Below are 10,034 nucleotides of genomic sequence, written 5' to 3' on the forward strand. Positions count from 1 at the left end.
CACACACACATAAAAAAAAAACTACTTTATAGTCTTTTCTAAGAAGAGTTCATTTGCTCTCTTAAATCTATAGTGATAGTATATCTGAGTGCTCAACAAAAGTTGCTTGTTTGAGTGACTGTTCAGAAGAGAATCAATGAGCAGATAGAAGTTGGAGTTGTGTAAGGCCAAAAGAGCCGAGCAAAAATTACATTTGTTTATTCAGAATTCTATAATCCACAAAGTTGAATTTTTATATTTTGCTTGAACATAACTCAATTAACATCCTCTGAAAAATAAACTATTTTTATTTACTTATTTGCCCATATTTTTGCCTAACAACAAAAAAGAGTCAAAAAAACATTCCCTCTGTTTTCTCATTAAAAACAAGGTCTCTGAAGATATTTTTAAAAATAACATACCACACGAGCTATCCAGAATTAGTGTTTTTAGTTGGTTGACAGATTTGCCAAATATAAGAAGTTATTGTCATGAATAGAAAAAAATTGTCGCTATTATAAGATAATGTTTCTCTTCAGCTGAATTATTGTTGATGAAGACTCTGAAAACGGAAAGGAGATCTTTTTAGGCCTTTCGTGCTTAGCAATTTTGTCCTTAGACTCAGTAAGTACATGTAAACTTCATATTAAATTAAATATTTCACATCTTAAGGCACTTTCTAAGAAACATGTTTCAGAAGCATAGAATAATTAGGTAACTCGATACTTTCCTAAGGGCCGATTTTGTCCATGTTCCAAGATTTTAGGAAATCTAAACAGACCATCCTGGATGCATTCTTATTTTAAAAAGTCATAGACAATAATTCTACAACAGTTCATAAATAAATTTTCATTTAATGTCTCTATTTAAATTATGGAAAGAATTGAGAGACATTACATTGTTAGCATCTCAAAAATGTTAGAAATAGAAATACATTTAGGAGCAATCAGCCCCATAGTTATTTGTTCAAGAGAGCTCATTCCTTGAGTATAGTATATGGTGTTTTATTTTCTTCCTCCTGTCTTCCAATCCCAACATAATTATTCTTGTTTTGTTTTATGGTATAACATTTCAGAGTAAAGTTAATACCCAATTGCAATTTCTTATTAATACCATACATACATCCTTTCCCATCAATTTTATTCTTACTGTAGGCTCTGCAGCTGGTCGTTCTTTTACTTTATCAAAATTTAACATACTGATCCATTTCTTTATCATATATGAAGGTTACTGAGTTCTGGGGTGCTATTGTTGCCATGTTCACTAGATGCCTTTCCTATAGTATAAATTAAGTCACTTAAATCAGTTATAGTCATTACTTGGCAGAGAAAAGCAACTAAACTGTGTAGGTCCAAAGCTGGCAATGACTTAACTATTATAGAGCAACCACAGACTATGATGTTTCATATAACTGATCACAACAGATCAACATGACCCTTCATATGAGAGCCTATACTTAAAAAATGTATGGCAAAACTTTCTAGTGAACTCTGCCATTTTAACTTATGTCTCTTGACATTTAGATTCTTTTTGCTAAATTTATCAGCAAGGTTCCTCTTCAGTGGAGCATTATGGAGTATTTTAATTTTAACCACGTGTTGATTCTTCTAATTTTATACTAGATAGTCATAATTTATCAAATTTATAGAATTCTAGATGCTAATGTTTGTGGTCTATTTGTTTTATAGTTGGATTCTTTTCCTCTTTCTGAATGGGGTGTCTTATAAAATCTCAGTTAATATGTTATGACATTGTCAAAGGACACTGTATGTGCAGTAGCTTTGCATGGTTTGACTTAATTGAGAGGAAGATGAGTGTGGGTGTCCATTTCTTTAAAGTCCTCAGCTCTTTCGCTATCCATCTTAGTCCAGGTGTGGTTACTCAGGACACAGCATTAATGATAGCTGTCAAAATAATAGCTTGTGGGTTAGAGGTAAAGAAAAAACATGTAAAAGACTTCAGGGTGAACTGATGATAAAGTAACTAATTTAGTCATTTAAATGCTAGACTAGCATGGCCTTGGTGGAATCAGGGGTTAGTGCAAGCAAGAATAAATGGGGACATCTCCAAGTAGTTTACTCTTGTTAAAAGAAAAAAATATATACATGATAATAGCATTTCCAAACAAGGACACTAGAGGCAGTTTTCCTGATTATAGTGCTGACCTAGTAGAGTACAGAGTGGTCTTGCTATTGGCATGAAAGCTTTTACTTTCAAGTGATATTAACCCTTCTTGGTACTGTATGTCTTGATTAAGATAATTCCTGGAAGTTCTGCCAATGTCAGCAGTTTTATGTTTCTACTGGTGTTTATAAGCCATTTGTGAAAGATATGTGCTAGGGACCTGGCACAGGGTCCAAAGTGAGTTACTCTATCCAAGGAACATTTTTTGATAAATTGAAAGAAAAAGCACCCAATATTCTGTTTTATTAGGTTATTTAATATCACACTACACAAAATGGAGAAAGAGATAGAGGGAGAGAGAGAGAGGGAGAGTAGTGTTGATCTCATAGAGTCTTGTGAGATAGCAAAAACCATGCCACATAATCCATACAAAAAATACATTATTTTAATTAATTAATTAATTAATTTTTTACAGTGAAAAAATTTTATATTTAGAATTAGCCAATTGGACTCAGTTTAGATAATCCCAATTTTGTTGGCAGAATCCAAAGCATCATAGTGGGGAGCTGGCTGAACATATGCCTTCTTCCCTCCATCAGGCCTGATCAGGATGTTGACTTTGGCCATGTCCAGGTCATAGAGCTTCTTCACAGCCTTTTTGATCTGGTGCTTATTGGCCTTAACATCTACAACGAACACATATGTATTGTTATCTTCTCTCTCCTTCATGGCTGACTCAGTAGTCAGGGGGAGCTTGACCATAGCCTAGTGGTCAAGCTTCTTTCTCTGTGGGATGCTCCTCTGAGGACATTTGGGTTGCCTTCAGAGCCACAGTGTCTTGAGCCACCGGAAGGTGGGTGACGTGCATATCGTCTCTTTTTTTGTGGCTGCGGACGCCTTTCGGCACTACTTTCTTTGCCTTCAAAGGCTGCACTTTGGTTTCGACTTTATGAGAGGCGGGGTCTTCCTTCTTCGCTTTAGGCACCCTCTTCGTGAAAAGGGCCATTATATTATTTTAAACATAAAATTAAATTTACAGCCTTGTAGCTCAATTGTTGAGTATAATTAAATATAATACATTCTTATTTATAGTGTATAAAAGGACTAGAACAATTGCTTGTAGTAATTATATAATGGTAGAATCCTTGAAATCTCACTTTAACATTTGAAAAGCATTCAGTTGGTGTAATTTTTAAATGAATTTCTTTCTTTTTTTCTTTTTTTTCTTTTTTTCTTTTTTTTCCACCACTGCACACCTCCAGGAAAGAACCTTTGAAATTCTCCAGAGAATAACCATAGTTAATTTACGGTCACTTGAAGAATTGCTTTTCAAAGGAGACCTGAGATGTATAATCTCATTTCAAAGTGTGTTTGCTTGATTTCTCTAGGTAGAAATGTGAAATGTAGCCTCTCAGAGAGAACTCAAGTTTCACTTAAATAGTTGGCACATCAAGAATCAACCAAAAAGGAGCTTGAATATTACTGGACAAATCTGAGTTTCTGAGTATTCTAGGTTGGGTAGCTAGGTATCAGCAACTCCATGGAAAATGGCAAAAGTCCTCGTGTTACCTGATTCTGGTTAGAAAGTTAGAGAGACAAAATTATCTTATTATCTTATACAGATTACTTGTTATAGTTATACTATTTTTGGTTAAAGCATATTTTCAAATATTTATTTAGTTTATGAGTTATTTACAAATTTTACACACTAAATATATCAGCAAATCTTTCTTTACTGTCCATGTTATGAGATTATGAGATAATGAAAAAATATACTGATTATTCTTTTAGTTGTTTTATATGAACAAAATACCTACTATAAAACAACTTCATAAAATAATGTTTTCCCTTTGGTAATTGTTTCAGTGGGGTGGTTAGTCTCTATCATTGCCTAATGAGTCTTCCTTTAAGAAATTTTTTAGGAGTTTATTTACTACTACTGACTCTAGGAAATGTTGTTAATGATATCAGAACCATTGGAGAATTGCATTGGTGCTTAGTTGTATAATGTTCCCCAAAGCCAGCAATGATTGCAGATTTTGGTAATTGAGACATAGTGATGAAAACTTTTCCTTTAGTGTAAACATCCTCGCTTTAAAAAGAAAACAAGCAAATAAATTATAACTAGTAAAATAATAGTTTCTTTATAGTTCTTAATAGTATGTTTGCCTATATTCTAGAAAAATCTTGATAGTGTAGACATTTTACATTACATAGTTTGGAAAAACATCAATAGCAGATTTATTTATTTTGAAATACAAATAAAATGACAAGTTTAGCTATTAAACCACACTCAGCCACAACTTCTGAAGATCGGTGTTAACACTTATTTCTACCCTTTTTTTCACTTCTTATTGAAGTGTGGAGTATTACAGCATCTTACAGCATCAGAATTCAAAAGAGAAAAACAAAAACCTACATTTTTCATAGTAGAGGTGAGAGGAAGAACTTAAGCAGATATGATTATCATTACCACTTTAAAAGTGAATACCATAAAAGTGTATGAAGTGCAAAAACAATTCCAGGTATCTCCAAAGATGATAATCTAAATTAATTTAGGACCTCAGTGGGCTATTTGAACAATAACAAAACTAAAATCTTATTTCCATTTTGTAAGACATAGGACAATCACAAGTACAAGAGTATTTCATTGGAATGTAACGATCGAAGGTGGATGACATTTTAGTGGAATGGGGTGGAATGTAAGAGAGGGTCAAATGTAAGAACAAGGGAGTAGAAAATGACTAAGTAGCATTAAGAAATTGTATCTAGTAATGAATTTGTAGTTAATAGTAAAAGTCTTTTTTCTCTTCTTCAATTATTTATTCTTCTATTCATTTATTCAGTAAGATGTTACAGAAATTATTTCGAACTATTATATATTTGGAGTAAATTACTTTATGTTTATAATTAACAGAATATCGAATGCTTCTAAAATCTTTATCAAGATGGAAACGAAAGAATAAAGATTATAGCAATCAAATATATGGATAATAGTTTAAAGTTTAAAATGTATTAAATATATAATCTTGAACACGTAATAACTTCTCTGGATCTAAGGTTTCTTCCCTGGTAAAATGAAGTAGAAACAACAGAACTTTACTATTCTTTTCAGCTGCATTTGTCAGCTATGAGATGAGCTAGGCTTGCTGGCAGGCTGACACCCTTTCTAATTCTTGCTAACTCTCCATTTTGCTGGCCAGATTATATATCAACACGTGTACTGCCATGAAAATGTAAAGATAGCTACAATCTCAAACCTAGAATAATCTCCAGAAATCTTAATGGAAACTATACCTTGAGCTAAGTCTTTCTCTTCCAGGATGTAGTTTCACAGACTGATAAACTTTGACTTATCCTGACTCTCTGAAGGGACTTGAAGTCTCAAATCAGATTTTTTTTTCCATCCAGAGAGTGGCCGAGTGACATTGTGGGTCTCTGTTTGAATGTGTGAGTGTGACAAGAGAGAAGAAACCTTCTTTTCTGGCTTCATTTCCAAGAATGACATAGAATCATGACTAAATGACCCTGGGCACTAGGACACACTCTGATTAAGGGAAGTTGGAAAAAGTTGTAAAATAAATAATTAAGACTGTTGTATAAATGAATCTGAAGTTGGAGAAACATCAGACCTGTTGAGGGAACTTAGATTTTCCAAATCAAAATATGGGTTACTCTGAGATGTTACTGTTTTGTACCAGAATATTGTGTCAAATAGACAAAATCATACATTCTTTTGTGACCCCAAACATACAAAATTCTCTTTAAGAATTATTTTTTTTGGTTATGAACAAAAAAGTAGTGAAAAATCTCTTCTCTGATTATATGTCCAGGTTCCTATAGTTCTTCCCTGCGATCATGCTTTTGTTTATCTGTATCTTTTAGTCATTATATCTTATAGTCATCAAATTCCTTTTCATCCTTTAGTTGGAATGTTCTCCTTTCTCTGTGGAAAACAGAGATATCATTTCAGAGACACAGTGAATGAACACAGTGCTGTTTTAAAAGATGATATATCAATGAGCATTTATTGACTATAGACCATATACTCAGTGATATGGGATGATGTGGCAGAGCAGACATCATTCATAAGCCTCAAGAGTAAGATAGAGATTAAAAAAGTAGCCATCAACATCCTGTCTCCTCATAGTTCTATGCTGCCCACTTGACATGGAGCTAAGAAGAACTGGACCTGATTTGTCTCATTACCAACCTGCCCATCCCAAAATGTGATCTAATACAGTTAGTGACTCACAGAACCATAAAACAATAGGACTGGAAGGGACAATAGAAATGACATTTTACAGAAGCTGGGGAAGTGAACTAATTTGACCAGGGTCACAGAGCTAGTAATTGACAAAATGATAACTAGAAATCATATCTCCTTTCTAGTTTGGTCACAGCTCTGATATCCGGCAACTTACAGAAAATTGTATGACATCTCATATCCTTGTTAGTAGTTTAGGGCTGCTATAACAAAACACCAAAAACCATGTGGCTTAAAACAGCAGAAATGCCTTGTCTCATCTCACAGTTATGGAAGCTAGAAGTCCAAAATCAAAGTGTCAGCAATCTATACTCCCTCTGAAGCCTACAGGTAGAATAGTTCCTTGCCTCCTTCTAGCTTTTGGTGGTAGCTGGCAATTCTTGGTATTCTTTGTCTTGTAGCTGCATCACTCCAATCTCTGTCTCTGCTGTCACATGATCTTCTTCTCTATGTGTCAGTCTTCACAGTATCTTCCCTCTCCTTATAAAGGCACCGATCATGTTAAATTAAGGGACCACCTTGATTCAGTATTACCTTAACTAATTACATCTGCAATGATCTAATTTCCAAATAAGTTCACATTCAGAGGTATCAAGGGTTAGGAATTCAGCATCGTTGTGGGGGAGGGGTGAATGGGTACCCAGCTCAACTCATAACATATCCCATTGCTTATAGGCTGAGGCCTACAAAGATTGGAAGGAAAGTGGAGAGGGCAGTAAAGTGAGTTCTGGGTCTCCCTCAGGTGCTTCCCTGGTTCCATTTGACATTCAACTTGTTCTCTGTTAACACAACTAGGAGGAGCTTTGCAAGCAAGAAAATAGGGAGGATGCTCATCCCTGTTCTTCTCTTCTTCTCAATTCTCAAAGCAGTTTATAGTTTCCATTTGGAGAAACCAGGGTCGTCCTTGCCCACTGCTTCCCGCCCCTGGCTTCCTGTCTCTTCATCACAAAATATAGGCCTCGCTTACCTGGCCAGGTTCACAGTCATTACTCTGTGACCAGGCAGAGAGCATCACAATCGTTAATTGAAATGTTCTTCTTAGCATAAACTGTGCAGTTCTCTAATTTGTTTAGCTAAACTGCATTAGTCATACTGAAAGTTTTATTATCAGAGTCAAAATCAGGAAGCTGAAGAGGACATGCTGTATTTTTAAAAATTAAAGCATTTTTAAAAATAGGCTTGGCTTATTGATTAGCTAATATTCTAAACAAGAGGCTCATTCCTTTTAATCCTCAGCAGCATTATAAATTCTATTTCTGTCTATAGATCATATTATTCAAAATTATCCAACAATAACACACTCATATTTCATGTTAGATTTTAAGATCACCTTTACTAAGATATTACTGAGTTGAGTGGGAGAGACGTGGCCCTGGATTTCCACAGGACCTTACCATTGTAAATTTTGAAGAATGAAGATTCTTTGCCTGAGTTGAAACTAATACTTTATACTCATAAACATTTTTTTTGTATGTTTTTTCCAGCGGTCTAAGGCAAGCCATTGTGGGTAATTCTGTCATTTCTATGGAGGTCACGTCATATGACCTGCTTTTTATTTCTTCTAGCCTTTTGTAGAGTGGGCCCTTAAGCTCATCTTTTCTTCCCCTTACTACTTATTGTCATTGTTTGTTTGTTTTTAACAGAGAACAAGTGGCCTTTGTCAAGGATACAGTCAACGCTACTGGATAAGTCTTACTATAGTGTCAGGAGTATTACTAGAGGACTAGATACTGTTAGGTGAGTGAGCTATTTCATCATAGTACATAATATTTTACAGGAAAAATTCCTCAGATATCGTGGATGGAGATTATATAAAAACATTTCCAGTGTGGTATCACATAGTGAGTCCACTTGAAATCTTCTCTTCCAAATAAATCTGATTGATTACAGCCACCATTTCCTCGGATTCAGTGTTATTGTTTTCAATGCCTGGCACAGTGCTCATGTCATAGTAAGTCTCAATAATCTGTTGCATCACAGTGAGGAACAATCAGACAACTGTTTCTCAGTCTACACTTAAAACCAGAATTTCTTATTCTTGGTCCTGAGTTCTGCCACTTCAACAATAAAGGTTTTATCAGTCCCCTATATTGATGACAATTTCTCATGTACAAGAGTAGAGGAAAAGTCTATAACTTAAAAATTCTCAGATAAAATATCTTACAGGTAAATGTTTTAGGTCAGTGAATTTAATGTATGCCAAACAAGAAGAAATTAACTTGAAAGAAAATGGTGGAAAGGTTTATACATTTTTCCAAAGTTTAGCTAAAATAATTAAATTAGGAAACCAATCACTTTATGTTTGCTCCTGGAGTTTATTTGGGATAAGTAATTCATTTAGTAGATTCTGCATTGCCAAGTTAATTTTTTATGACATTTGCAAATGGATCAGACAGTGTCATATTACCTCCTTCTCCTTGCAAAAATAGAAAAAAGCAGCACCAAAAATAAATGTCCTAGGCATAGCTCTCACAGAATTCAAATTACTCAATTCAGTGTTTGAAGCTAATCTAAATGGCTTTAACCATCCCCACCACTGCCCTCCTACACTGGAAAGATGCCCCCCTGTAAGATGTCTTCATGATGAATGAGCTAATGTTTATGAAGCACTTAGAGATCCTTGGGCAAGACACTATCTAATTACAAAGTATAGTTCTCATTATTAAATGGAAGATATTTTCCCCTGTGTTTTTTGTTATCCATACCATTTTCATGTCATACCCTCCTGACGTTTTCCATTGCAAAGTGGAATCAGCTTCTTAAAAATAAAGGTGGGGGTGGAATGAAAGCTCAATAATTTTAAGTCACAGTGCATTGCACATGCCCAGAAAAGCCTAGATCACTTCCAAATTCAAGGACTAATAAAAATTGGAAGCACTCCAGTAATTTTAAATTGCTTTGCACATTGAAGAGTGATTTAAAATCATTGAAGTGATTCAATTTTTTTATATGCACTTCAATTTAGAAGTGAGTCAGACAGACTGCATCATAGTGTAGAATAGAAGTCCAAGACATTGAATTAATGTAAAAGTTAGGACTTAGACTAAAACGTAACTGGAGAAACCAAGATCAAAAAATCACCAGTCAATTGGGCCATTAAGTTGAAGAACCATGTAAATGTCTGGACACATTTTTCAAGGCCTGTCCTCACCTTATCCATGGCCATCACTTTTTTTTTTTTTTTCTGAATCGACAGTATTTACAGTCTTTAGTGCTAATTTATAAATGTGTTATATATGCATTTTAACATTTCCCATGTTATGCTTCGGTATTGTTATTTATTTTGTCTGGTCATTTAATTTTTATGTTAGTGAAAATCCAATCAACATGTGTAACTTAAAAGTTTCTAGAGCCACATTAAAAAATGTGAAATTAATTTTAATAATATATTTTATTTCACCTAACATATCCAAAATAGTATCATTTCAATGTATAATCAATATAGAAAATTTTCGAGATGTTTCGCTTTATTTATTTATTTATTTTTGTCTTCGAAATCTGCTGTGTATTTTGCGCTTACAGCATATCTCAATTTGGAGTGGCTGCATGTCAAATGCTCAATAGCCACATGTTGCTAGTGACTTCCATGTTGGCCAATGCAGCTATAGACTATAAGCATCTTGAAAATATCAATTGTATTTTCTAGTTTATAACCTTAGTTATA

The 10,034-nt window shown here is 34.2% G+C and overlaps 1 pseudogene; it reads right to left on the reverse strand.

The window, feature by feature from the left end:
* Positions 1 to 2,619: 2,619 nt before the first annotated feature.
* Positions 2,620 to 3,109, reverse strand: LOC102889222 (annotated as a pseudogene).
* Positions 3,110 to 10,034: the final 6,925 nt, after the last annotated feature.

The sequence above is a fragment of the Pteropus alecto genome, unplaced genomic scaffold, assembly GCF_000325575.1.
Source record: "Pteropus alecto unplaced genomic scaffold, ASM32557v1 scaffold131, whole genome shotgun sequence".
Taxonomy (NCBI): Eukaryota; Metazoa; Chordata; class Mammalia; order Chiroptera; family Pteropodidae; genus Pteropus; species Pteropus alecto.